Source organism: Aegilops tauschii, chromosome 6 (assembly GCF_002575655.3).
Source record: "Aegilops tauschii subsp. strangulata cultivar AL8/78 chromosome 6, Aet v6.0, whole genome shotgun sequence".
NCBI lineage: Eukaryota > Viridiplantae > Streptophyta > Magnoliopsida > Poales > Poaceae > Aegilops > Aegilops tauschii.
The window spans coordinates 166,320,052-166,346,237 of NC_053040.3; the positions used below are offsets into that span (position 1 = coordinate 166,320,052).

At 49.7% G+C, this 26,186-nt stretch overlaps 1 long non-coding RNA gene across 1 annotated transcript; it reads left to right on the forward strand.

The window, feature by feature from the left end:
* Positions 1 to 22,552: 22,552 nt before the first annotated feature.
* LOC141025586 (uncharacterized) lies at positions 22,553 to 24,654 on the forward strand. Its single transcript, XR_012187481.1, has 3 exons — positions 22,553 to 23,238; positions 23,348 to 23,429; positions 23,538 to 24,654. It is a non-coding gene; the product is annotated as an uncharacterized lncRNA (long non-coding RNA).
* The last annotated feature ends 1,532 nt before the right edge of the window (positions 24,655 to 26,186 follow it).

Here is a 26,186-nt window from a genome sequence, read left to right on the forward strand (position 1 = left end):
ACGGCCGCACTGAGCAAGGCAGAGGAGGGAAGCCGAAGCGCAACGCAACCAAAAGAAACGCCAAGACCAAGAAATACGAAAGAGCAAGGGGGCGAGGTGGACTCCCCCGGCAAGAGCCTTGCGGGGCAACTTGCCCGATGCCAGCAGAGCAGGCCACCCTTGAGCCCGCGGGTTCCAACACCACCAACCAACTACATTGGAACAGAGGCTCGGGAGGTTCCTCTGTGGTGGCATGCAGATCTTCGTCAAGATCATGAACACACAAGATCAGAAGAGGACTAGAAGACGACGACCCTCGGTGAGATCCTTGCCGGGGAGATCCACGAGACCCCCAGCAAGACTCTTGCCGGGGACGACCACGGTGCCGCGGCAGCCCCGGCAAGGACCTTGCCAAAGACACTCACGGGGCCGCGGCCAGGCCCGCGCCTGCCAAGGCTCCAGCGTCGTCCCCATGCAGCTGCCAGCTCAACCAGCTGAGCAGGCACCTGCATGGCGACGAGCGGCCTCCATGATCGACACGGCAAGCACCTGCGTGGTGCCATGCGGGTCTTCATGAAGGCTCCACCACCGCGCCAGCCCAGCAGCCAGCTAACGTGGCGCCACGACGCCTCGTCAGCTCGGACGCGTGTCGAGGCCAGGCCAGGCGGCGACAGCTGGGACGTGTTTCCTTGCCGTCCCCGATAAAGCAAGGGGGGCACATCGGCAGCGCATTAAATGTGTTTGTCCGATGGTGCCAGAGGATAGACTCATCGACTGTAAACCTTTCCACCTCCTGTGTGCCACTGTGGCAGCCCCTTTTGCCTATAAAAGGAGGCCCGAGGCGACCAGGAGGAGGATTCAGATCTTTTGGGAAAGTTGAACCCCGTAGCTAGCTCAAGAACACAAGAACATTCAAATACATCCACCAAAGCAGGACTAGGGTATTACGCATCGCGCGGCCCGAACCTGGGTATACGATTCGTGTGCGTCCTGTCAGACCCGCTTTTTGCACAACTTCGTGCCTGCCAACCGTAGAAGGGATCCCAGTGATTCCATAGGTGTCATTTCCACCGACATCTTTGGCGCGCCAGGTAGGGAGGCGCAGGTGTGAAAATCTGGTTTAGCAGTTAGCCTAGCAGTTTCTTCATCGTCATGGCTCCCAAGAAGAAGGTGGCCACAATGATCGGTTCGTCGGGAGCCAGACGGCCCGTACCGGTGCGGGCGAGCAGCGGGCCGGTCGCGGACAGAACCCGGGGCGCGGCCCGCGAGCACCAACATCGCTCTGGCAGCCAGAGCCTGGCGAACGGCGTTGTTCGTGCGCAAGACGATGGGCCGCACGCCGCCAAATCCAGGGACGAAGCCGGGGCCCCCACAGGCGGCGCGAGACCCTCCGGGGGCGTCGCTGTGCCACCCACGGGCGGCGCGGCGACCTCCAAGATGCTCGCCCCGGCGCCCACAGCGCGCTCTTCCCAGGGTGTGCGCGACGAGCAGCGTCACCACGCTAGTGACCCTGGACACCGCCGTGGGAAGAGTCCTGTGCATCACTTGCGGGACGAAGGAGGCCAGCATGCCCGCCGAAGTGCTGGCGAAAATGGCACACAGCCGCCGGGCCGTGACAGAACTCCTTCTAACATGGTTAGAAGTCGGAGCGTGCCACGGTCCACGCAGCTTTTGCTGCCACCCACGCCAGCAGAAGCTTTGGCGCGCGCACAACTGCTCCTCGACTTCCCTCCTGCTGCAGACAAGCTCGACGAGTGGAGAGACACCATCCGGAGCCTCGTCGGTGTCGCCAACAAAGACGAGCCACGGCCAGCGGGGCCCTCGGGCCGGCGCTCCGTCGAACCACCGCACGCCAGCGATGGAGGGGCCGGAGGTGCCGCGGCCACGGTGCACTCTCCTCCTCCACGGCAGCCACCGCAGGTGTCGATTCGTCGTGATGACGCTTGTGATAACATTTCCATAGCGTCGTCCGACCCACGGACCCACCGCGACCAGCGCCAAGTTCTCCGGGAGCGAGCCCATGAAGACGCTCGAACCACCATCGAGCGCCGGCGCGATACACGCCACTAGTCAGATAGGCGGGCGGGGCCCGCTATGGACCACCCAGCACCGGGAGGCTCCGGCGGCCTACCTTACGAGGTGGGTTGCCCGGCCTTTACCCGTGAGTTGCGGCAGTTCTAGTGGCCATCCCACCGTATGTTCAAGCCCGACGTCGGCGAGAAGTACAACAGCAAGACCCACCCGTCGGAGTTCCTCAGCATCTACACCATCGCGATGCTAGCCGCTGGAGCTCTCGACGACAAGGTGCTTGCCAATTACTTCCCGTTGTCCCTGAAACCCAATGTCATGTCTTGGTTGATGCACTTGCCGGCGGATTCCATTTTGTCTTGGTCGGATCTGTGTCATGAGTTCGTTGGTGCCTTCACTGGAGGCTACCAAGCTCATGGCCAGACGAGTGATTTGCACATCATTCCCCGGAAGGAAGGTGAAAACCTGCGCAAGTACATACAGAGGTTCAGCCGGGTGCAATACAACATCCCAGATGTTCACCCCGCCGCCGTGATCAGCACGTTCCATCAGAATGTGCGCAACCGCAAGATGCGTGAAGAGCTGGCGATGAACAGGGTTAAAGATGTGGCCAAGCTTTATGTTCTGGCCGACAGGTGCGCCCGGGCTGAAGAGGGAAGGAAGTACCCCGGCGAGGACGCCGGCGCGGAAACCGACTCTATGGATGAAGACACCGCCGCCCCGACGAAGAAGGGTCGGCGTCGCAACAGGAAACGCAAGGGCAAGGCCGTGCTTGCCGTCGAGGGATACGACGACACCGGCGCTGCCAAGAAGGCCAAGGCAGACGACCCCGGCAAGGAGATTGTCGGGTGCGCCGTTTGCCGGGCCTTGGCGGCTGCCGACAAGCCAGGAGGCTCCGACAAGCAGTACTGCAAGATCCACCGCACCAAGGGCCATGACCTCCAGAACTGCCGACAAGTCGAGCTGCTTGCTGAGAAGCAAAAAGGCGAGTATGAGAGGCGGGACAAGGAGAAGGGTCAGGATGGTGCCGAAGGATCCGACAAGAAGCGTGGCGGCCAAGGAGGCCGCTGTGGCAAGGATAACCAGCAAGAGAGGCCCACTCGGGGCCGCGACAAGAAGCAGGAAGACGACAATCATGACGAGGACGACAAGTCCGGCGAGCATGAGTTCCAGAAGGCTACAGAGGCCATGTGCGTCGATGGCGGTGCCTTGCTGCATACTTCTCACCGCCAGTTCAAGCAGTGGGCGCGTGAGATCGCAGCGGCGGAGCCATCGTTCGATGCTCAAAAGCCGTTGAAGTGGTCCAGCACGCCTATCATCTTTGACACCGAGGACCACCCTGATTGCACAACTGCGGTCGGGTGTTTTCCGTTGTTGGTTTCACTAACGATATGCAACCTCAAGGTGAACAAGATGCTGGTTGACGGTGGGGCCGGCCTGAACTTGATCTCACCCGTTGTGATCAAGAGGATGCAAATTCCTGATGGGGACCTCGAGGAGACGGGCACGTTTCAAGGGGTCAACCCGGGAAGGAGCCAGCCGAAGGGAAAGGTCACGCTGCCTGTGACGTTTGGAAGCGAGTTGAACTACAGGATGGAGAGGATCGTCTTTGATGTAGCCGAGATCCCCTTGCCCTACAATGGGATCCTCGGCCGCCCGGCACTAGCCAAGTTCATGGCGGCGTCTCATTACGCCTACAACACACTGAAGATGCCTGGGCCGATGACCATCATCACCGTCCCCTGCGACAAGAAGGATGCGCTGATCTGCGCCGACCTACTCTACTGGGAAGCAGTTGCAGCAGCTGCCGCCAAGGCACTTGCTCCTGTCGCTGAAGCCCCAGGAGGGAAGAAGAAGACCGGCAGGACCTCTCGCACCCACTCCGGCAAGCGCATGTCTACGGAGTGTTGTGCTACCGTCGAGGACGTGCCAGAGAGCTCCACCGGCAAGAGCAAGAAATCTAGAACTGCACCACCAGATACCAAGAAGGTGTCCATCAAGGAGGACGGCACGGGAGGGCCTTTCACCATAAGCTCCACCCTCGATAGCAAATAGGAAGGCGCGCTCGTCACCTTCCTCTGGGCGAATGTCGATGTGTTTGCGTGGCAAGCATCTGACATCCCCGGCGTTCCCAGGGAGGTGATTGAGCACCACCTTGTTGTCTGTCCTCATGCGCGGCCTGTCAGAAGGTCAGGAAGCGGGCTTTGGAAAGGCAAGAGTTCATCACAGAGGAGATCAGGAAGTTGGAAGCAGCAGGCTTGGTGAGAGGAGTACTCCATCCGACGTGGTTGGCCAATCCGGTGGAGGTGCACAAGGCAAATGGGAAGTGGAGGCTGTGTATTGACTACACAGATATCAATAAGGCTTGTCCCAAGGACCCTTTCCCGTTGCCGCGCATCGACCAGATTGTTGTCCCCACGGCTCGATGTGATCTGTTATCGTTCCTTGACGCCTACTTAGGATACCACCAGTTCTTCATGACAAGAGAAGACGAAGAAAAGACAACATTCATCACCCCGTGTGGTACGTATTGCTTTTTACGGATGCCTTTCGGGTTGAAGAGCGCTGGCTCAACGTTTGCAAGAGCAGTCCAAATTGGTTTTGAGCCTCAGCTACATAGAAATATGGAAGCATATATGGATGACATAGTGGTCAAAACCAAGGACAGGGCAACACTTGTACAAGACTTAGAAGAGACGTTTGCAAACCTGCGCAAGATCAACCTCAAGTTGAACCCTGAGAAGTGTGTCTTCGGCGTTCCGTCCGGCAAACTTCTCGGGTTCTTTGTGTCACAGCGTGGGATCGAGGCAAACCCAGACAAGATCAAGGCTATCGAGCAAATTGAGGCGCCCAAGCGGATCAAGGATGTGCGTCGGCTCACTGGCTGTGTTGCCGCCATGAGCAGATTCATCTCCAAGTCTGCCGAGCGCGCCCTTCCCTTTTTCAAAATCTTGAAAAAGGCGGGCCCAATGTAGTGGACCCCGGAGGCCGAAGCAGCGCTGCAGGATTTGAAGAGATACCTCTCCTCTACACCGATACTAGTTGCGCCTAAACCACAAGAGCCATTGCTGCTATACCTAGCGGCGACGAATCAAGTGGTCAGCGCCGCGCTAGTGGCACAGAGGGAGGTCGACGAAGAAGCAGTGACAGCGGCAGGACTGGTGGATGGCGAGCCAAAGATTCCCCCGGCAGGGCCTGGTGCCGGCAAGGCGGGGCCCCCAGTGGAGCTTGACGCTAACGGGACAGGGCCCGCGCGGCCAAATGAAGTGGTGCAAAAGAAGAAGATGGTGCAGCACCCAGTTTACTTTGTCAGCTCCCTCTTGCAGGGGGCTAGGTCGAGGTACTCCGGTGTGCAGAAATTGCTCTTCGGCCTCCTTATGGCCTCGAGGAAGCTGCGTCATTACTTTCAAGCCCACGAGATCACCGTCGTCACCCGCCTCCCGTTGCAACGGATATTGCATAACCCAGATGCAACCGGGGGGATTGTGGAGTGGGCCTTGGAGCTGTCGAGCTTTGGTTTGAAGTTTGAGAGTACTTCAACGATCCAGAGCAGGGTCTTGGCGGAGTTCATTGCGGAATGGACTTCGACGCCCGACGAAGAAATCCAAGAGACCACTCTCCCCGGCAAGGAGGCAAGTCGTGACTGGATCATGTACTTTGATGGGGCTTTCTCGCTGCAAAGCGCCGGTGCTGGTGTGCTGCTCGTCGCACCCACTGGAGAGCACCTCAAGTATGTAATCCAGATGCACTTTCCTAGGGAGATGTCCACAAACAACACCGCCGAATACAAGGGGTTGCTTGCCAGTCTCAGGATCGCGGCAGACCTCGGGGTTAATAAGGTCATCATCAGGGGTGATTCACAGCTTGTCGTCAGGCAAGTCAACAAAGATTATCAGAGCCCGTTGATGGAGCCTACGTAGACGAGGTGATGAAGCTGGAAGAGCGCTTTGACGGTATATAGGCCGAGCACGTTCCCCGAGCGAAGAACGACATCGCCGATTACCTGTAGAAGCGCGCTGCCTTCAATCTACCTGTGGAACCAGGTACTTTTGTGCTTCGGTTAACTCAACCATCCGTTGAACCATCAACAGAGCAGAACAAGCGGAGGAAATCAGGCCCCAGCAAGTACTTTCCCGCCGAGCTCCCAAGAGCCGCCGGCAAGGATGCTGCCGTGGACACTGAGCCTGCCGTGGGGTGACCGACTCCGGCGGGGCGTCAAGCCCTGGCCGTAGAGACGGCCGCTCCCATGGCGGAGGAAATGCCTTTAGTCCTTGCCGTCGAGCCCCAGGCTCCGGCATGGGCACAACATACCGTCCGTTTCCTCCAGACAGGGGAACTTCTTGAGGAGCAGGAAGAAGCAGAGAAAGTATCCCGTCGGTCTGCCATGTACCAGTTCGTCGACGACGTCCTGTATAGAAAAAGATCGAACGGTGTGAAATTAAAGTGCGTCCCCCAAGAGGAAGGACTAGAGCTGTTGGTAGAGATACATGGAGGCATATGTGGCTCCCACATAGGGTCAAGGGCCCTTGCCGGCAAGGCATTCCGGCAAGGTTTCTTCTGGACCACTACCCTCTAGGATGCAACGTCACTAGTAACCAGGTGTGAAGCGTGCCAGTTCCATTCGAAGAAGCTTCATCAACCAGCTCAAGCCCTTCAAACAATTCCCCTCTCCTGGCCATTTTCGGTCTGGGGGCTCGACATACTGGGCCCTTTCCCCCGTGCCGTCGGGGGCTTTGAGTACTTGTATGTTGCAATCGACAAGTTCACAAAGTGGCCGAGGTGGAGGCAGTGAGGAAGGTTACAACATAGTCAGCTGTCAAGTTCTTCAAGGGGCTAGTCTGCCGTTTTGGTGTGCCAAACAGGGTCATCACCGACAACGGCACGCAGTTCACAAGCCACGCCTTCATGCAATACATCCAGGACCTCAGAAGCAGGGTCTGTTTTGCTTCCGTGGCGCACCCATGGAGCAACGACCAGGTGGAGAGGGAAAATGCTGAAGTACTGCGGGGCCTGAGAACAATGACTTTTGACAAGCTGCACAAGAGTGGAAGGCGCTGGATTGATGAGTTGTTGGCAGTTCTTTGGTCAATCAGAACGACACCAAATCGAGCCACCGGCCAGACACCCTTTGCCCTGGTATACGGGGCAGAAGCAGTTCTCCCCATGGAACTCACATACGGGTCCCCTCGAGTGCTCGCTTATGATGAGCTTGAGCAAGAGCAATTGCGGCAAGATGATGCAACGCTCCTCGAGGAAGATTGTCTTCGGGCGGCTGTGAGAGCAGCGCGCTACCAGCAAGCCTTGCGCCGCTACCATACCCGCAAGGTTCATGCCCGAAGCTTTGAGGAAGGCGACCTTGTTCTTCGGCGCGTTCAGTCGGCCAAGAATTCCAACAAGTTGACACCAAAGTGGGAAGGCCCTTATCGGGTAATACGAGTCACCAGGCCTGGCGCAGTCCGCCTGGAGACCGAAGATGCTATTCCAGTGAGCAACTACTGGAACATCGAGCATCTTCGTAAGTTTTACCCATAAGGCGCGGTTGCCGGGCCCCTCGGCAAACCACCATTTGTACAAGCCTTGTCGGCGAGGCATGTAACCCTCTGTACAAAGCCAGGCGCAGACCCTGAGCATAAATAAATGAAGCGTTGGCGCCCTAAGTTTTAGCATGCCTGCTAGGTTAAGTCTCTCCCTCGGTTAGGGTTGATAGTGCTTAGTGGCGACTAACCCCTAGCATAGAGGTCGAATGTGCATTTCTCTGTTCCTTTCCATCCCCTTTGGTTCGCAGGATACATGGACGTTTTTGCTGGGCCGTTTGGAAGGAAGAGAACGAGCCGGTGCTCCGGCCTCGGCAACCCAAGATTGCCGGGGGCTGCAGATACAAGAATCCGACCACGGCAAGCCAAGGTTGCCGGGGGCTGCAGATTCAGATAAGTTTTTCATCCTCTGTTATGCATTTCCGTATGAAGTTGGGGCGTACGAAACCTCGTTTTGCTCCTAGACCATCGTGCTCCCCCTCTTTTCCTATACCAAGTCCCTGGGTCGGAACCGGGTCGTACTCGCGGTGGCGAGGAAATAAACGAGGGACCTAACTCTACTTCGCCCCTGCCTCCGCCAAGGGCGTGAGAATGGTCGGCTAAAGTAAGGGGGGCGGCAAGGCCTGTTGCCGGGCGTCAATGTTTATCTTAAAATAACGAGGATTCACTCCTTGGCATGGGCCTCGCTCACGCACAAAGAACCCGGCAAGCACCCTTTTTCATTAAAAACGTCCCATACAGGTATAGCTCATACGGGATGAAAAACATGAGCAAGGGGATTAAAAGTTTTAAATCTAGCAAGTGCCCGCAGGCTTACAAACTAAAAAGAAATAAGGTGCCCGTAATCCCTTTCTTGTCTCCCTCCTCAGAAGGTGGAACAAGATAGCATGAAGGCAAAATGAGTTCCTAGGCGAGGTACGAGGAGCAGAAGGCACCAAGAGAACATCCCGGTGCCGGGAGGGGGGCTAGAAGATGAGGCAGCGGGCCGACAATACGCGACGAAGGCGTCGGTGCCCGCGTACTCCGACTTGACGGCCGCCACCCGCCTTCTTCGCCTTCTCCAACCCTCCCACGCCAGCTGCCCAAGGAGGCGACAGGGAACGCGCCGATGGAGAGCTTGACGAGGAAGGCCCTCGGCAGGGTGCGTGGCCGAGGGAGGGGCGACGTGGTCAGTCGGAGTCGAGGTCGGTGTCCTGCCGCTCGATGCCCTCGTCGTCGATGTCGCTGTCCTCCTCGTCACTCCCACTTGAGGAGGAATCTTCATCATCAGAGGAGCTCTCCACGCAGCACTTTAGGCGAGTTCCAAGATCTCCAAAGACCTTGACGGAGAGCAGGCCGCCCTCCATTAACTTGAAGTAGAGGACGAGTCCCGCCGTCAGGCTGTGGACGCGAGCAAATGGCTTTCATCCGTGACGGAGGTACATGACGTGAGGAGCGGGGAAGTCGACGTCGACCTGCGGACCGCCGTTCCCGCAGCCCCTCATGTGCAGCCTGAGGGTCTGGGGCGGATCGAGCTCCATCTCCCGAGCAAATGGGGTAGGGAGACGGAGACGATGACGTGGTGGCCGGTGCAGCCTGATGAAGAACTCACGGGGCTGGTCCCCGGCGTGGCCCTCCATCACGGGAGGCATCGCTGGCGGGGGCGAGGCCGGTGTGCCGCCCCGTCCTCCTCTTCCCCGAGCGCCACGGTAACCTCGGCCTCGCCCCCTCCCCCTTCCTCTCGTGGCCGGCTCCGCCGCCGCAGGATCTTGGGAAGGAGGGACGCGCTGTCGAGCAGTGACCCTCACCACCACTGTTGAAGGGCCTGCGCCTCCTCTCGCCATGGCAGATGGAAGGAAGGAACGGAAGAGGAAGGAGATGGATGCTGGAAGAATGTGGGATGACGTCCCCCTCCCCCTTCTTATAAAGGGGCGGGGTCGAGGTTCGGCCGCCCCACTCAGCCAATCCAACCATCAGGGGCGCAGGGAATCGGGACTGACCCGCTGCCCCAATCAGCGGCGGCCCGGTTTCCCGCCTCTACCACCTGTCACCTGCATGGGGGACACGTGGCGAGAGAACAGGATCGAGGGGACAGGTGAGGCGACCGTTCCTCACCCCGTGATCGTGGGGCGCAGGCGCCTTGAAGACCGCGACCCGAGTCCACCCAGTAAATGAGCCGCGCCTCTGCGCCTCCCTCTTTTTATGGGGAAGGCGCGAGCCGCCTCTTTACCACGATGTGACGCATGCGTGCGGGAACCGCCCCACGCATGCCCCCCACGTCACACACGACCCTCCACGACGCGCATTCGACGCGGGTCGTGGGGAAGCACAAGCGAGCGAAAAGTTACCGCGGTAAAATCCCGCCCCGCCTGCCCGCGCACCGTTCTGGGCCTGTCCCAACAACGTGTCACTCTTATGTGTGGCCCAGGCCCGGGGGCTCCTGTCGGTGTACAAAAGTAGGAGCACTCCTTTTTACCCCTTTACTTGTGCACGCACAGTCGGAGCCGCGCCCACGGCCGCACTGAGCAAGGCAGAGGAGGGAAGCCGAAGCACAAGGCAACCAAAAGCAACGCCAAGACCAAGAAATACGAAAGAGCAAGGGGGCGAGGTGGACTCCCCCGGCAAGAGCCTTGCCGGGGCAACTTGCCCGATGCCAGCAGAGCAGGCCACCCTTGAGCCCGCGGGTTCCAACACCACCAACCAACTACATTGGAACCGAGGCTCGGGAGGTTCCTCTGTGGTGGCATGCAGATCTTCGTCAAGATCATGAACACACAAGATCAGAAGAGGACTAGAAGACGACGACTCTCGGCGAGATCCTTGCCGGGGAGATCCACGAGACCCCCTGCAAGACTCTTGCCGGGGACGACCACGGTGCCGCGGCAAGACCCTTGCTGGGGCCCCGGCAAGGCCCTTGCCAAAGACACTCACGGGGCCGCGGCCAGGCCCGCGCCTGCCAAGGCTCCACCGCCGTCCCCATGCAGCTGCCAGCTCAACCAGCTGAGCAGGCACCTGCGTGGCGACGAGCGGCCTCCACGACCGATGCAGCAAGCACCTGCGTGGTGGCATGCGGTTCTTCATGAAGGCTCCACCACCACGCCAGCCCAGCAGCCAGCCAACGTGGCGCCACGACGCCTCGTCAGCTCGGACGTGTGTCGAGGCCAGGCGAGGCGGCGACAGCTGGGACGTGTTTCCTTGTCGTCCCCGATAAAGCAAGGGGGCACGTCGGCAGCGCATTAAATGCGTTTGTCCGACGGTGCCAGACGATAGACTCATCGACTGTAGACATTTCCACCTCCTGTGTACCACTGTGGCAGCCCCTTTTGCCTATAAAAGGAGGCCCGAGGCGACCAGGAGGAGGATTCGGATCTTTTGGGCAAGTTGCACCCCGTAGATAGCTCAAGAACACAAGAACATTCAAATACATCCACCCAAGCAGGACTAGGGTATTACGCATCGCGCGGCCCGAACCTGGGTAAACAATCCGTGTGCTTCCTTCCAGACCCGCTCTTTGCACAACTTCGCGCCTGCCAACCGTAGAAGGGATCCCAGTGATTCCATAGGTGTCGTTTCCACTGACAGGAGGCAACCCAATTTTATTTTTGTTCCTTACTTTTTGTTTCTGTTTAGTAATAAATAATTCATCTAGCCTCTCTTTAGATGTGGTTTATGTTTTAGTTAGTGTTTGTGCCAAGTAGAACCTTTGGGAAGACGTGGGTGAAGTCTTTGTGATCTTACTGTAAAAAACAGAAACTTTAGCGCTCACGAGATTAGCTGCCATGTTTTACTGGAGAGCGCTTTTAGGTTGATTCTTTTTGCAGATGATTAATAGACAAATTCCTCACGTCCACCAATTTATTTCAGAATTTTTGGAGTTACAGAAGTATACGTTTGATACAGATTGCTACAGACTGTTCTGTTTTTGACAGATTCTGTTTTTCGTGTGTTGTTTGCTTATTTTGATGAATCTATGGCTAGTATCGGGGGGTATGAACCATAGAGAAGTTGGAATATAGTATGTTTAACACCAATATAAATAAATAATGAGTTCATTACAGTACCTTAAAGTGGTGATTTGTTTTCTTATACTAACGGAGCTCATGAGATTTTCTGTTGAGTTTTGTGTTGTGATGTTTTCAAGTTTTGGGTAAAGATTTGATGGATTTCGGAATAAGGAGTGGCAAGAGCCTAAGCCTGGGGATGCCCAAGGCACCCCAAGGTAAAATTCAAGGACAACCAAAAGCCTAAGCTTGGGGATGCCCCGGAAGGCATCCCCTCTTTCGTCTTCGTCTATCGGTAACTTTACTTGAGGCTATATTTTTATTCACCACATGATATGTGTTTTGCTTGGAGCGTCTTGTATGATTTGAGTCTTTGCTTTTTAGTTTACCGCAATAAAACATCCTTGTTGTACACACCTTTTGGGAGAGACATACATGAATTGGAATTTATTTGAATACTCTATGTGCTTCACTTATATCTTTTGAGCTAGATAATTTGCTCTAGTGCTTCACTTATAACTTTTAGAGCACGGTGGTGGTTTTATAGAAATTATTGATCTCTCATGCTTCACTTATATTATTTTGAGAGTCTTTTAGAACAGCATGGTAATTTGCTTTGGCTATAAAATTAGTCCTAATATGATAGGCATTCAAGATGGGTATGATAAAAACTTTCATATAGAGTGCATTAAAAACTATGATAAATTTGATACTTGATAATAGTTTTGAGATATAAAGGTGGTAGTGTTAGAGTCATGCTAGTTGGGTAATTGTGAAATTGAGAAATACTTGTGTTAAAGTTGGCAAGTCCTGTAGCATGCACTTATGGTAAACGTTGTGTGACAAATTTGAAGCACGGGGTGTTCTTTGAGTGCTTTCCTTATGAGTGGCGGTCGGGGACGAGCGATGGTCTTTTCCCACCAATCTATCCCTCTAGGGGCATGCGTAGTAGTACTTTGCTTCGAGGGCTAATAAACGTTTGCAATAAGTATATGAGTTCTTTATGACTAATGTGAGTCCATGGATCATACGCACTCTTACCTTTCCGCAATTTGCTAGCCTCTACGGTACCGTGCATTGCCCCTTCTCACCTTGAGAGTTGGTGCAAACTTCGCCGGTGCATCCAAACCCCGTGATACGATACGCTCTATCACACATAAGCCTCCTTATATCTTCCTCAAAACAGCCACCATACCTACCTATTATGGCATTTCCATAGCCATTCCGAGATATATTGCCATGCAACTTTCCACCGTTCCGTTTATTATGACACGCTCCATCATTGTCATATTGCTTTGCATGATCATATAGTTGACATCGTATTTGTGGCAAAGCCACTTTCATAATTTTTGCATACATGTCGCTCTTGATTCATCGCATATCCCGGTACACCGCCGGAGGCATTCACATAGAGTCATATTTTTTTCTAGTATCGAGTTGTAACATTGAGTTATGAGTAAATAAAAGTGTGATGATCATCATTATTAGAGCATTTTCCCATGTGAGGAAAGACTATAAAAAAAGAGGCCAAAGAAGCCCAAATAAAAAAAGAGGCCAAAGAAGCCAAAACAAAAAAATATAAAAAATAATGAGAGAAAAAGAGAGAAGGGACAATGCTACTATCCTTTTTTCACACTTGTGCTTTAAAATAGCACCATGATCTTCATGATATAGAGTCTCTTGTTTTGTCACTTTCATATACTAGTGGGAATTTTTCATTATAGAACTTGGCTTGTATATTCCAACGATGGGCTTCCTCAAATGCCCTAGATCTTCGTGAGCAAGCAAGTTGGATGCACACCCACTTAGTTCTCAGTTTGAGCTTTCTACACTTATAGCTCTAGTGCATCCGTTGCATGGCAATCCCTACTCCTCGCATTGACATTAATTGATGGGCATGTCCATAGCCCGTTGATTAGCCACGTCAATGTGAGACTTTCTCCTTTTTTGTCTTCTCTCATAACCCCTATCATCATATGCTATTCCACCTATAGTGCTATATCCATGGCTTGCGCTCATGTATTGCGTAAGGGTTACAAAGGCTGAAGCGCGTTAAAAAGTATGAACCAATTTCTCGGCTTGTCATCGGGGTTATGCATAATGGGAGCATTTTGTGTGACGAAAATGAAGCATGGCCAAACTATATGATTTTGTAGGGATGAGCTTTCTTTGGCTATGTTATTTTGATAAGACATAATTGCTTGGATAGTATGCTTGAAGTATTACTATTTTTATGTCAATATTGAACTTTTATCTTGAATCTTTTGGATCTGAACATTCATGCCACAATAAAGAAAAATACATTGAGAATTATGTTATGTAGCATTCCACATCAAAAATTCTGTTTTTATCATTTACCTACTCGAGGACGAGCAGGAATTAAGCTTGGGGATGCTTGATACGTCTCGAACGTATCTATAATTTTTGATTGTTCTATGTTATTATATTATCTATTTTGGATGCTTAATGGGCTTTACTATGCATTTTTATATTATTTTTGGGACTAACCTATTAACCGAAGGCCTAGTGCAAATTGTTGTTTTCTTGCCTATTTCAGTGTTTCGCAGAAAAGGAATATCAAACGGAATCCAAACGGAATGAAACCTTCGCGGGGATCATTTTTGGAACAAATGCAATCCAGGAGACTTGGAGTGGACGTGAAGGAAGCAGCGAGGAAGCCACGAGGCAGGAGGGCGCGCCCCCCACCCTCGTGGGCCCCTCGCAGCTCCACCGACCTACTTCCTTCGCCTATATATACTCATATACCCTGAAAACATCCAGGAGCACCACGAAACCCTATTTCCACCACCGCAACCTTCTGTACCCGTGAGATCCCATCTTGGGGCCTTTTCCGGCCCTCCGCCGGAGGGGGAATCGATCACGAAGGGTGATAACCCACAAGTATAGGGGATCGCAACAGTTTTCGAGGGTAGAGTATTCAACCCAAATTTATTGATTCGACACAAGGGGAGCCAAAGAATATTCTCAAGTATTAGCAGTTGAGTTGTCAATTCAACCACACCTGGATAACTTAATATCTGCAGCAAGGTATTTAGTAGCAAAGTAGTATGGAAGTAACGGTAACGGTGGCAAAAGTAACAGTAGTAGTTTTGTAGCAATTGTAACAGTGGCAACGGTAAAGTAACTAAGCAAAGAGCAATATGTGAAAAGCTCGTAGGCATTGGATCAGTGATGGATAATTATGTCGGATGCGATTCCTCATGCAATAGTTATAACCTAGGGTGACACAGAAGTAGCTCCAGTTCATCAATGTAATGTAAGCATGTATTCCGAATATAGTCATACGTGCTTAAGGAAAAGAACTTGCATGACATCTTTTGTCCTACCCTCCCGTGGCAGCGGGGTCCTATTGGAAACTAAGGGATATTAAGGCCTCCTTTTAATAGAGTACCGGACCAAAGCATTAACACTTAGTGAATACATGAACTCCTCAAACTACGGTCATCATCGGTAAGTATCCCGATTATTGTCACTTCAGGGTTAACGGATCATAACACATAATAGGTGACTAATGACTTGCAAGATAGGATCAAGAACTCACATATATTCATGAAAACATAATAGGTTCAGATCTGAAATCATGGCACTCGGGCCCTAGTGACAAGCATTAAGCATAGCAAAGTCATAGCAACATCAATCTCAGAACATAATGGATAATAGGGATCAAACCCTAACAAAACTAACTCGATTATATGGTAAATCTCATCCAACCCATCACCGTCCAGCAAGCCTACGATGGAATTACTCACGCACGGCGGTGAGCATCATGAAATTGGTGATGGAGGAAGGTTGATGACGACGGCGACGGATTCCCCTCTCTGGAGCCCCGAACGGACTCCAGATCAGCCCTCCCGAGAGAGATTAGGGCTTGGCGGCGGCTCCGTATCGTAAAACGCGATGAATCCTTCTCTCTAATTTTTTTCTCCCCGAACGTGAATATATAGAGTTGGAGTTGAGGTCGGTGGAGTTCCAGGGGGCCCACGAGGCAGGGCGGGGCGCCCAGGGGGTAGGCGCGCCCCCACCCTCATGGACAGGGTGTGGGCCCCCTGGTCTTGATTCTTTCGCCAGTATTTTTTATTAATTCCAAAAATATTCTCCGTGAAGTTTCAAGTCATTCCGAGAACTTTTATTTCTGCACAAAAATAACACCATGGAAATTCTGCTAAAAACAGCGTCAGTCCGGGTTAGTTCCATTCAAATCATGCAAGTTAGAGTCCAAAACAAGGGCAAAAGTGTTTGGAAAAGTAGATACGATGGAGACGTATCAACTCCCCCAAGCTTAAACCTTTGCTTGTCCTCATGCAATTCAGTTGATAAACTGAAAGTGATAAAGAAAAACTTTTACAAACTCTGTTTGCTCTTGTTGTTGTAAATATGTAAAATTAGCATTCAAGTTTTCAGGAAAGATTATGAACTAACCATATTCACAATAACACTTAGGTCTCATGTTTACTCATATCAATGGCATAATCAACTAGCGAGCAATAATAATAAATCTCGGATGACAACACTTTCTCAAAACAATCATAATATGATATAACAAGATGGTATCTCGCTAGCCCTTTCTAAGACCGCAAAACATAAATGCAGAGCACCTCTGAAGATCAAGGACTGACTAAACATTGTAATTCATGGTAAAAGAGATCCAGTCATACTCAATATAAATTAATAGTAATGGATGCAAATGACAGCGGTGCTCTCCAACTGGTGCTTTTTAACAAGAGGGTGATGACTCAACATAAAAGTAAATAGATAGACTCTTCGCAGAGGGAAGCAGGGATTTGTAGAGGTGCCAGAGCTCGGTTTTTAAATAGAGATAAATAATATTTTGAGCGGCATACTTTCATTGTCAACATAACAACCGAGAGATCTCGATATCTTCCATGCTACACACATTATAGGCGGTTCCCAAGCAGAATGGTAAAGTTTATACTCCCCCACCACCAACAAGCATCAATCCATGGCTTTCCCGAAACAACGGGTGCCTCCAACTAACAACAGTCCTGGGGGAGTTTTGTTTGCAATTATTTTGATTTGATTTGAGCATGGGACTGGGCATCCCGGTGACCAGCCATTTTCTCATGAATGAGGAGCAGAGTCCACTCCTCTTGAGAATAACCCGCCTAACATGGAAGATACAGACAACCCTAGTTGATACATGAGCTATTCGAGCATACAAAACAGGATTTCATTTGAAGGTTTAGAGTTTGGCACATACAAATTTACTTGGAACGGCAGGTAGATACCGCATATAGGAAGGTATGGTGGACTCATGTGGAATAACTTTGGGGTTTATGGAAGTGGATGCACAAGCAGTATTCCCGCTTAGTACAAGTGAAGGCTAGAAAAAGACTGGGAAGTGACCAACTAGAGAGCGACAACAGTCATGAACATGCATTAAAATTAATAAGTATTGAGTGCAAGCATGAGTAGGATATATCCACCATGAACATAAATATCGTGGATGCTATGTTGATTTTGTTTCACCTACATGTGTGAACATGTGCCAACTCAAGCCACTTGAATCATTCAAAGGAGGATACCACCCTATCATACCACATCACAACCATTTTAATAGCATGTTGGCACGCAAGGTAAACCATTATAAACTCCTAGCTAATTAAGCATGGCATAAGCAACTATAATCTCTAATTGTCACTGCAAACATGTTTCATTCATAATAGGCTGAATCAGGAACGATGAACTAATCATATTTACAAAAACAAGAGAGGTCGAGTTCATACCAGCTTTTCTCATCTCAATCAGTCCATCATATGTCGTCATTATTGCCTTTCACTTGCACGACCGAACGGTGTGGATAATAATAATAGTGCAGGTGCAATTGGACTAAGCTGGAATCTGCAAGCATCTTAATACAAGGGAGAAGACAAGATAATATGGGCTCTTGGTTAAATCAACAATAATGCATATAAGGGCCACTTCAACATTTTCATTATGGTCTTCTCCTCTCGACCCCCAAAGGAAAGAAAAGAAATAAAACTATTTACACGGGAAAGCTCCCAACAAGAAAAAGAAGAACGAGAAAGCTTTTTGGGTTTTCTTTTAGTTATTACTACTACAGGCATGGAAAGTAAACTAACTAAAAGCTACAACTAATTTTTTGGTTTTTCTTAAGGTTTTTCAACACACAAGAAGAAGGCTAAAAACAAAAAATAAACTAACATGGATAGTACAATGCAAAAGTATGAGCACCGACAACTAGAATGAGTGTGTGAACATGAATGTAATGTCGGTGAGAAATACGTACTCCTCCAAGCTTAGGCTTTTGGCCTAAGTTGGTCTATGCCCAGGGATCAAAGCTACTCTCTCCGGTGTACTGAGGAGGATCCTCGGGGTGCCACTGGTTGGCAATCTCCTCCGGATCCCACTGATAAACAGGCTGACGGTGAGGATCAAGTGGTGGCTCCGGCTCGGGCTCTGGAGCTGATGTAAGGCTCTGGTAGGCATGAATGGCTTCCGGCAAAACAAGGTACATGCCTAAAAATATGTTGAACAAAGAAGGAGCAGTCAAGGTAATAGTCTCAAAGTATTTTTTATCAAATATCAGTCTATAGTTAAGCATCTTTTTCTTATTCTTAACAATAAAATCATGTGCTACCATACTCTTATAGTCTAGAAAAATAGGAGGCAGCAACTTTTCCTCTTTCTCATAATGTCTAATAGGTATCTCAAAATATTTAGCAAGACGCAAAGCAAAGATACCTCCAAAGATGGGACCCTTCGTACGGTTCAGATTTAACCGCTTAGCAACAATAGCGCCTAAACTAAAAGTGGTATCACGAAACAAAGCACGGCGCAGAATAACAATATCAGGGGCACTAAGATTTCCACAGTTCCCGCGACCAATTAAGCATCTACTAGCAAATATTGCAAAGTAACGTAGAACAGGAAAGTGTATGCTAGTAATTCTTGCATCGGAAACCTTCCTCGTCTCCCCTAAAGCGACCATATCAATAAACCCTTCCACATCGTTACGATGTGGTTCCTCTATGCTGCCCTCAAAGGGCAACTTGCAAACCCCACAAAAGTCATAAAGTGACATCTCCTTATACTCATCATGTAAATAAAAATCCACCGAAGGTGGTGATCTCCTAGCATGGAAATGAAAATTTTGCACAAAAATATTACTGAGTAGGAGATACTGATCGAGCTGGTTGTGGAGGAAGTCGGTGAGGCCTGCATTCTCAGCCAAATAATAAAAATCATCATGAATCCCGATTGCTCGCAAGAACTCATCACAAGGCCATTCACACGGCCGAACCTCAGCGGTGCGAGGGAGATTGTATTTGGGCTTCTTATCCTCTTCACTTTGCTTATCCTTCGAGCTTCGGCTCGAAGAGCCCCTCAATAATCTCTTCATCATTTTCTGAAAAATTTCTGAAATTTTTAGTAACTCAAAATAAAAGTGAACCAAACTCAACAAAATTGATAGCAACTACTCCCGCAAGTGCCTAGAGACTATATCATGCATTAGAACTACTTGGGACCATATAAATTTGGCATGCAAGCTCAAGAATAGGGTCACCTAAGCAGCAAAAAATTGCAATGAATAAAGCACTAGAACAAAAACTAATTGGACCATTGGAGGAGTCACATACCAAAGAACAATCCCCCAAAGCAGTTTTGTGAGTGGAGCTTTGAGCAAGGAGATCGAAAATGGCAGCAAGATGAGCTAGAACTCGTGTTTGATCTGGTTGGTGATTTTTTCTGGAGGAAGGAGTGTGTGGGTGCTGGAATGAGTGGAGGGGGGCCACCAGGGGCCCACGAGGCAGGGGGCGCGCCCTGCACCCTCGTGGCCAGGTGCTGGCTCCCCCTGATGTGTTCTCAGTGCCAATAATTCTTAAATATTCTAGAAAAAAAATCATATTTCAATTTCGGGACATTAGGAGAACTTTTATTTTCGGTGTATTTTTTATTGCAAGGATAAATGAGAAAACAGACAGAAAATACTATTTTTGCTTTGTTTAATCCAAATAACAGAAAGTAAAAGGAGGGTACAGAAGGTTGTGCTTTCTAATTTCATCCATCTCATGTTCATCAAAAGGAATCCACTAACAAGGTTGATCAAGTCTTGTTAACAAACTCATTCCGAATCGCATGAAACCGGAGAATTTTCGAATAGCACTAGGTTACCTCAACGGGGATATGCACGTCCCCAACAATAACAATATCATATTTCTTCTTGACAGTAGGAAGAGGAAACTCAAAACCTCCAATAGTAATCATTGGAATTTTTCCAATAGAATTGATACTGTGGACTTGAGGTTGTTTCCTCAGAAAGTGTACTGTATGCTCATTACCATTAACATGAAAAATGACATTGCCTTTGTTGCAATCAATAACAGCCCCAACAGTATTCAAAAAGGGTCTACCAAGGATAATCGACATACTATCGTCCTCGGGAATATCAAGAATAACAAAGTCCGTTAAGATAGTAACGTTTGCAACCACAACAGGCACATCCTCACAAATATCGACAGGTATAGCAGTTGATTTATCTGCCATTTGCAAAGATATTTCAGTAGGTGTCAACTTATTCAAATCAAGTCTACGATATAAAGAGAGAGGCATAACACTAACACCGGCTCCAAGATCACATAAAGCAGTTTTAACATAGTTTCTTTTAATGGAGCATGGTATAGTTGGTACTCCTGGATCTCCAAGTTTCTTCGGTATTCCACCCTTAAAAGTATAATTAGCAAGCATGGTGGAAATTTCAGCTTCCAGTATCTTTCTTTTATTAGTAACAATTTATTTCATATACTTAGCATAAGGATTCATTTTAAAGCATATCAGTCAAATGCATACGCAAAAAGATAGGTCTAATCATTTCAGCAAAGTGCTCAAAATCCACATCATCCTTTTTCTTGGATGGTTTGGGAGGAAAAGGCATGGGTTTCTGAATCCATGGTTCTCTTTCTTTACCGTGCTTCCTAGCAACAAAGTCTCTCTTATCATAACGTTGATTCTTTGATTGTGGGTTATCAAGATCAACAGCAGGTTCAATTTCTACATCATTGTTATTGCTAGGTTGAGCATCAACATGAACATTATCACTAGATTCATGTTCATCACCAGATTGTGTTTCAGCATCAGAAATAGAAATATCATTGGGATTCTCAGGTGTGTCAACAACAGGTTCACTAGAAGCATGCAAAGTCCTATCATTTTTCTTTCTCTTCCTCTTAGAAGGACTAGGTGCATCAACATTAGTTCTCTGAGAATCTTGCTCAATTCTTGTGGCAGCCTGATTTTTGGCCCTTTCTTTTTCTTTTGTTTTTCTGAGGTTTTTGCTTGAGTTTTCTTTTTTCGTGGCTTTGTGGTCTGGAAACTGAAGAAGATGCCCTCTTCTTTGTTTCCAGAGTGGCTTGTAATTCCCAAACCCTTCCCTAGACCCTGTCATTTTCATCCTAGCCCAAATCCCAATATTCTTTTTATTGGGAATATTCCTTTTCTATTAAAGGAATAACTCAAATTGCCCTAGGTTGTGAAGCAACCTTTATTTCCATCACTCCTCAAATTCCCAAATAATTCTCATAAATTGTTTGGGTCATATCTTTCTCAAATATGGCAAAATATTTCATTTGTCATGTTTATCATCATGCTCAAATAATTCATTTTCTATCTGCCCTAAATGGCACATTGTGAAGCAAGTGTTATTTTCCTTTTCCCAATTGACCTCAAACTCCTTGGACACCTTTTCCTGTCCATATAATTGCCACATGCCAAAATGCAACCTCATTTGCCTAGTAATTATTTAATTATGATTTTACAAAGTTTCTATCCAGAAAGAAGCTTTGTGAAGGAGGTGCAAGCTAGGCATATCCAAATGAGTTGCCATTTTGCATGGTCCCTCATATCATCATATCATATCCCCCCACCAAAGTAGAGCTCCTGTCATGCCTCCATGTGAGCTCATCTTCTATTCTTTGATTTTGTCCAAAATTTTAGTTTGTGAAGCCAGTATATTTTATCTTGCTCCATTATGGCTGCCAATTTTTCTAGGTCTTCTATTATCTATATAATCTACCTCCACCCATTTTGGGCATGGTTCATCAAGCCATTATTCCTCTAGAATTTTTGCAAGTTTCTGTCCAGAGGAGATGTTTGTGAAGCAAGTACCAGTTTGGCTTGGCTAATTGGTATGAGACTTTTTGAGCATATTCATAGGACCAAATGACTCTGCCTTGCCCAATTTGAGCTCAAGTTGATGCTTCATCAGAGTGCATCATCCTAATCTAGTTTCTGGACCAGTTTATGTGGTTGTTAAGCAACTACATTAAATCTTGATCCTAATCTTCTCCAAGTTACCAGGGTGAAAGTTCTTCTTTACCTCACCCTCCCAGACAACTCCATTTGACCCAATCCCTCTCTTGTGGATCACCAGTGCTCATCAAAGTTTACTGCAGTAAACTTCAAGTGTTAACTACCATTTAACCATGTCACTTTTAACCAAACTACCACCGCAGTTGCAACCTCCCCAGGAAGGACAAGCCCCCAGACATTGTTTGGTCGGCCGTGTGCCACTGTGTGCACTAGTGCACGCGGTGATCACGAGCTTTGGCATGCAATGCGCGCGCTCTGCTGGCGTTGGCCGCGTCCAGGGTGTCTTCTAGCTTCGGCCCCTCCTCCTCTCATCACCTTCGCGCTCGTGAGCCTGTCCAACAGCTGGCCTGCATCGTCGCCGTCCTCCTGGAGCCCTCTTCCCCTCCGTCAGCCCCTCCATCAGCTCTCGTTGCCACGCACCCACAGGAAGCCTATACCGACCAGGCATTTATGGCGTTCGGCCTCTTCTCCTCTTGTCCACGAGCTCGGCCTCGTCTCCGTGAGCCCTGCCCCTCGTCCATTCCCTTCCCCGTCGCCTTCCCCGAGCTTGCGAGCATGGGCACGCGTCCTCGGCACCAGACACGCGTCCTCGGCACCGGACACGCGTCCGCGGCGGTGACAGCTCGGCACTCCTCTCCTCTGCCTATTTAAGCCCACCCTGAGGCCTCTCGAGCTCACGATCGACCTCACCTCATCTCCAGCCCCCTCCCCAATCACTCTCCCGAGCTCAAAGAGCTCTCTTCGCTGCCCATCGCCGCTGTGGTCGCCTCGGCCCTCCGGCTAAATTCACTCGAGCCCGAGTTTTCTTCTCCTTTCCACCACCACCAGTAGCCTCCCCCAAGTCTCCTGGAGCCGCCCCAACGCTTCTCCTCCCCCTCTGGTGGCTGTTGGCCGCGAGCCCCATCGGTGACCATCGCCACCGTCCGCCGTGTCCTCACTCCCTCTCGCCTCGGCCCTCCCCGGAGTCCGTGCTCTCCGTAGACGGGTGCGACTACTCCTGCTGAGCTCGCCCATAGTTCGAGCGAGGCGGGGGATGGCCGGAGCCGGCCGAACGAGCCCCCGCGCCGGCGACCGCCCTTTACCCCATGGGCGCGTCAGGAGAGAAGAAGGAGAGGCCAGGAGGAGGGCGTTGACCACGCGTGGGTCTCGCGGGCCCCACCAGTCAGCCGCACGGCGTTGACCCCGCCCGGTCCAGCGTGGATAAGTGACAGGCCCCACCTGCGTTGGACCCGCACGTCAGCGTCACACGCCCCGGTCCCGCCTCGGCCGACTGGATTAAGTGGAGGCGTACTCGGTCGAGTACGTTTTCATCTTCGGGAAAGCGCATTTTCCCTCTACTTCAGCTCAAAGTATGCTTTCTTTTACTGAAAGTGTATTTCCTCTCTGTTCCCGCCCAGAATGCGTTTTCTTAAACAGAAAGCGTATTTCTAACTTTGCGCTTTTGCCTTATCCACTCAGGGACTTGTTTGTGATGATATTTTTGCAGAAAAGTCCCTGAACTTCAACCCTTCGTATCTTTTTAACCACAACTCCAAATGAGGTGATTCCAAAGCCCACGTCTTCGTTTCGTCGAGCCTGTTCTGTTGGTTTCATTTTCACTATGGCTTGACACTGTGAAAATGACTTTTTTGCCCTTGCACGTAAGCAGCCCCTCCGAGAGAGAACTGTTTCCGGCAAATCTTTCCGCGGCTTCACCGCACTTCTTCCCGGAGTATTCTTCATCCCCAGGAAAGCCACAATACCCACTTGTATGATAGTCATGCAGTAGCCATGGTTTTCAACTTGAATATTTATTAAATGATTGCTTGTTTAAAATATGGTTATCGTTGTTTCGGTAGTGCTTCTGGGTTAGTGCTTACTTGCTTGCTATGTTGTTATGCACCTGGTTATCATGCCCTGCTAGTTGCTAGTATTACTTTCATATGCTTATGCTTGCTAGTAGTACATGTTGATGTCGGTAATGGTCTTTGGTGCATGACTATCACCTGTTCTGAGTGCCGTTGTTATGCATGTTTCATTGCATCCCGTTGGTTAAATGCTTGCATTGTTGTTATGTTCTTGCATGATATTGATTGTTGATGCTAGTGGTCATGCTATGTTTCTGAGAATATGTACTTGTGATGTCATGTTAGTCAGTATGCCATGCTCAGTTGGATATGATTCATTGTTGATATAGTGGATAGTTATGTCGTACTCTCATGCTTATGTTGATATCATGCTCATGCTTTGCAATTGCATCATGTTATTTTGTCATGGCTCAGCATATTTGCATTCAAGTTTAACCGGATTAAATTGAACTTGAACAACTGTTGGCTGAGTCATGGTGCCACCATATCGAGCTGACCAGTGCAACCACACTTGCCGGTATGAGAAGGTCCTAACTGGGTCTATTGCCGTGCCTCTCGCCGGTGCCTCCAACTAGGGAAGGTTATGGGCGTGCTTACCCTGATTGGGTAGGCGGACATAACCTTGTGTGCCCGTAGATTGGATGACAAGCGCTTTTGTCCCTGTTTGGGATGGGCCATGACGGTGGCCGTTGTGTCTTTGGTAGACATGGGGCCACCCATGACTTAGCCCAAAGGGGAGTTGGTCGGAGTGGCCGGGAGAGTGTCATGGCAGTAGATCAGTTTTGTCGGAACGCCGTTGGTCCACCCGAATGGGAGTGCGAGGCCATGGGTTCGGTAGTGTGGGTACAGTGTACTAACCTCTACAGAGTGTATATTAAATCTATCGGTAGCCGCGCCCGCGGATAAGGGCCCAGTTCGTGTCGGTTCTACTGTGAGTCAACAGTATTAATAATAACTTGATTAATGACAACCCCGGTTCGATGATGAGATAAGTTGGTTGTGATCGCTGGAAAGATCACCGTTTGCGACCAAGTGTTGGTCATGCTTGTGATCGCTGGAATGATCACCGTGGTATCGAGGATACCGAGTTGTTGGATATTCGTGATGTTGTGCTAGAATCATGGGTAAAGATCAAGCTCCTTGTGGTCATTTAATGATTACTACGGTATTGTTTATACCAAGCTTGATTTGATCCTGAGATGATCGTGTGATGTCCGAGGTTGGTAAGTGATGCATGTGATGGTTACGAGGTAACCCGAACAGAATAAATAGTGCATATAGTGTCATCATGTTGCATGCTAGTATCGTCAGATTTATATGCTCATGTTGTTCTAGCTGTATCATGTTCATATTGTTGCTGCCATGTTATCCTGATGACCTCATGAATATTTCCTGCTTAACCTGTAATTGCCATGCTGTTGTTTGTCTTGAATGCTTCTGGTTATTGTGAGCTTGCAAGTACATTACATGTACTGACCTGGCGTGTCATGCCAGTTTGCAGGTCATGCCGGATTTGAATGCTTGTTTGCCGTGGATTCTTTGTTTGTGAGCTAGGATAAGCGTTCCAGCCAGAGTCCCTGTGGAGTGGAGTTCACCACCGTCGTCGTTGTTCCGCTGCTAGAGTTATTCCGCTGCTTCGAGTCGTTCTACTGCTTGCATAGAGCAACTGAGGATGGCGTAGTGTCGCCGTGCTGATGTTATTCATTGTAATATCGGAGACCTTGTAATCATATTCGTGTAATAATAGAAAGCTGGTTTGTTCTATGCTAAGCAGTTCCGTATTCCAGAAGACTTCTCCTCGATCTTTGGGCTGGAATACGGGGCGTTTCGGTTTTCTCTGAGCCGGGGTGCCACAGGCTTGGTATCAGAGCAGGTCTGGCTGTAGGATGCCCTAGCCCGCGCGAACGTTAGAAAGCGGTAGTATAGACCCCAGTTGGTTTGTTGCACTTGATTGTTGCATTTGTTTGTCGCATAGCATGCATATAGATTGTTATTTTGTCACTAACGGTTAATCTTGTGAGTGTAGGTGGCGTCCTTTTTGGGTCCACCGCCTGCACCATCTTTCTTAGCATGCCTGCTCCTCGGTGTGATGCGACCACATCATCATCCATGCCCTCCATCTCGTCCCCTTGGCAACCCTTGCTGATCTTTGCTATCAGAAAAGGGCAATGCCAATAAACCCAGTCATCCACTGTTATCTTGCCATGTCATTTCATTCTTTGGACGGGTACGATTCCCTTCGTACGCTTGATGATGAGGTGGTCGTGACTTTTGTGTATCGCTACTTGATCGTCAAGTCCGTCCTCACCTGTGTATCCATCCAGATCCAGCCACTGTTCAGCCAGTGCTTGGTGTAGCTTCGGTTACGCCAACTCCTTCCACACATGGATATAATTTTCGTGCACACCGCCACAGCATATTAGACCGTAATACTGGAGTTTCCGTGCGAT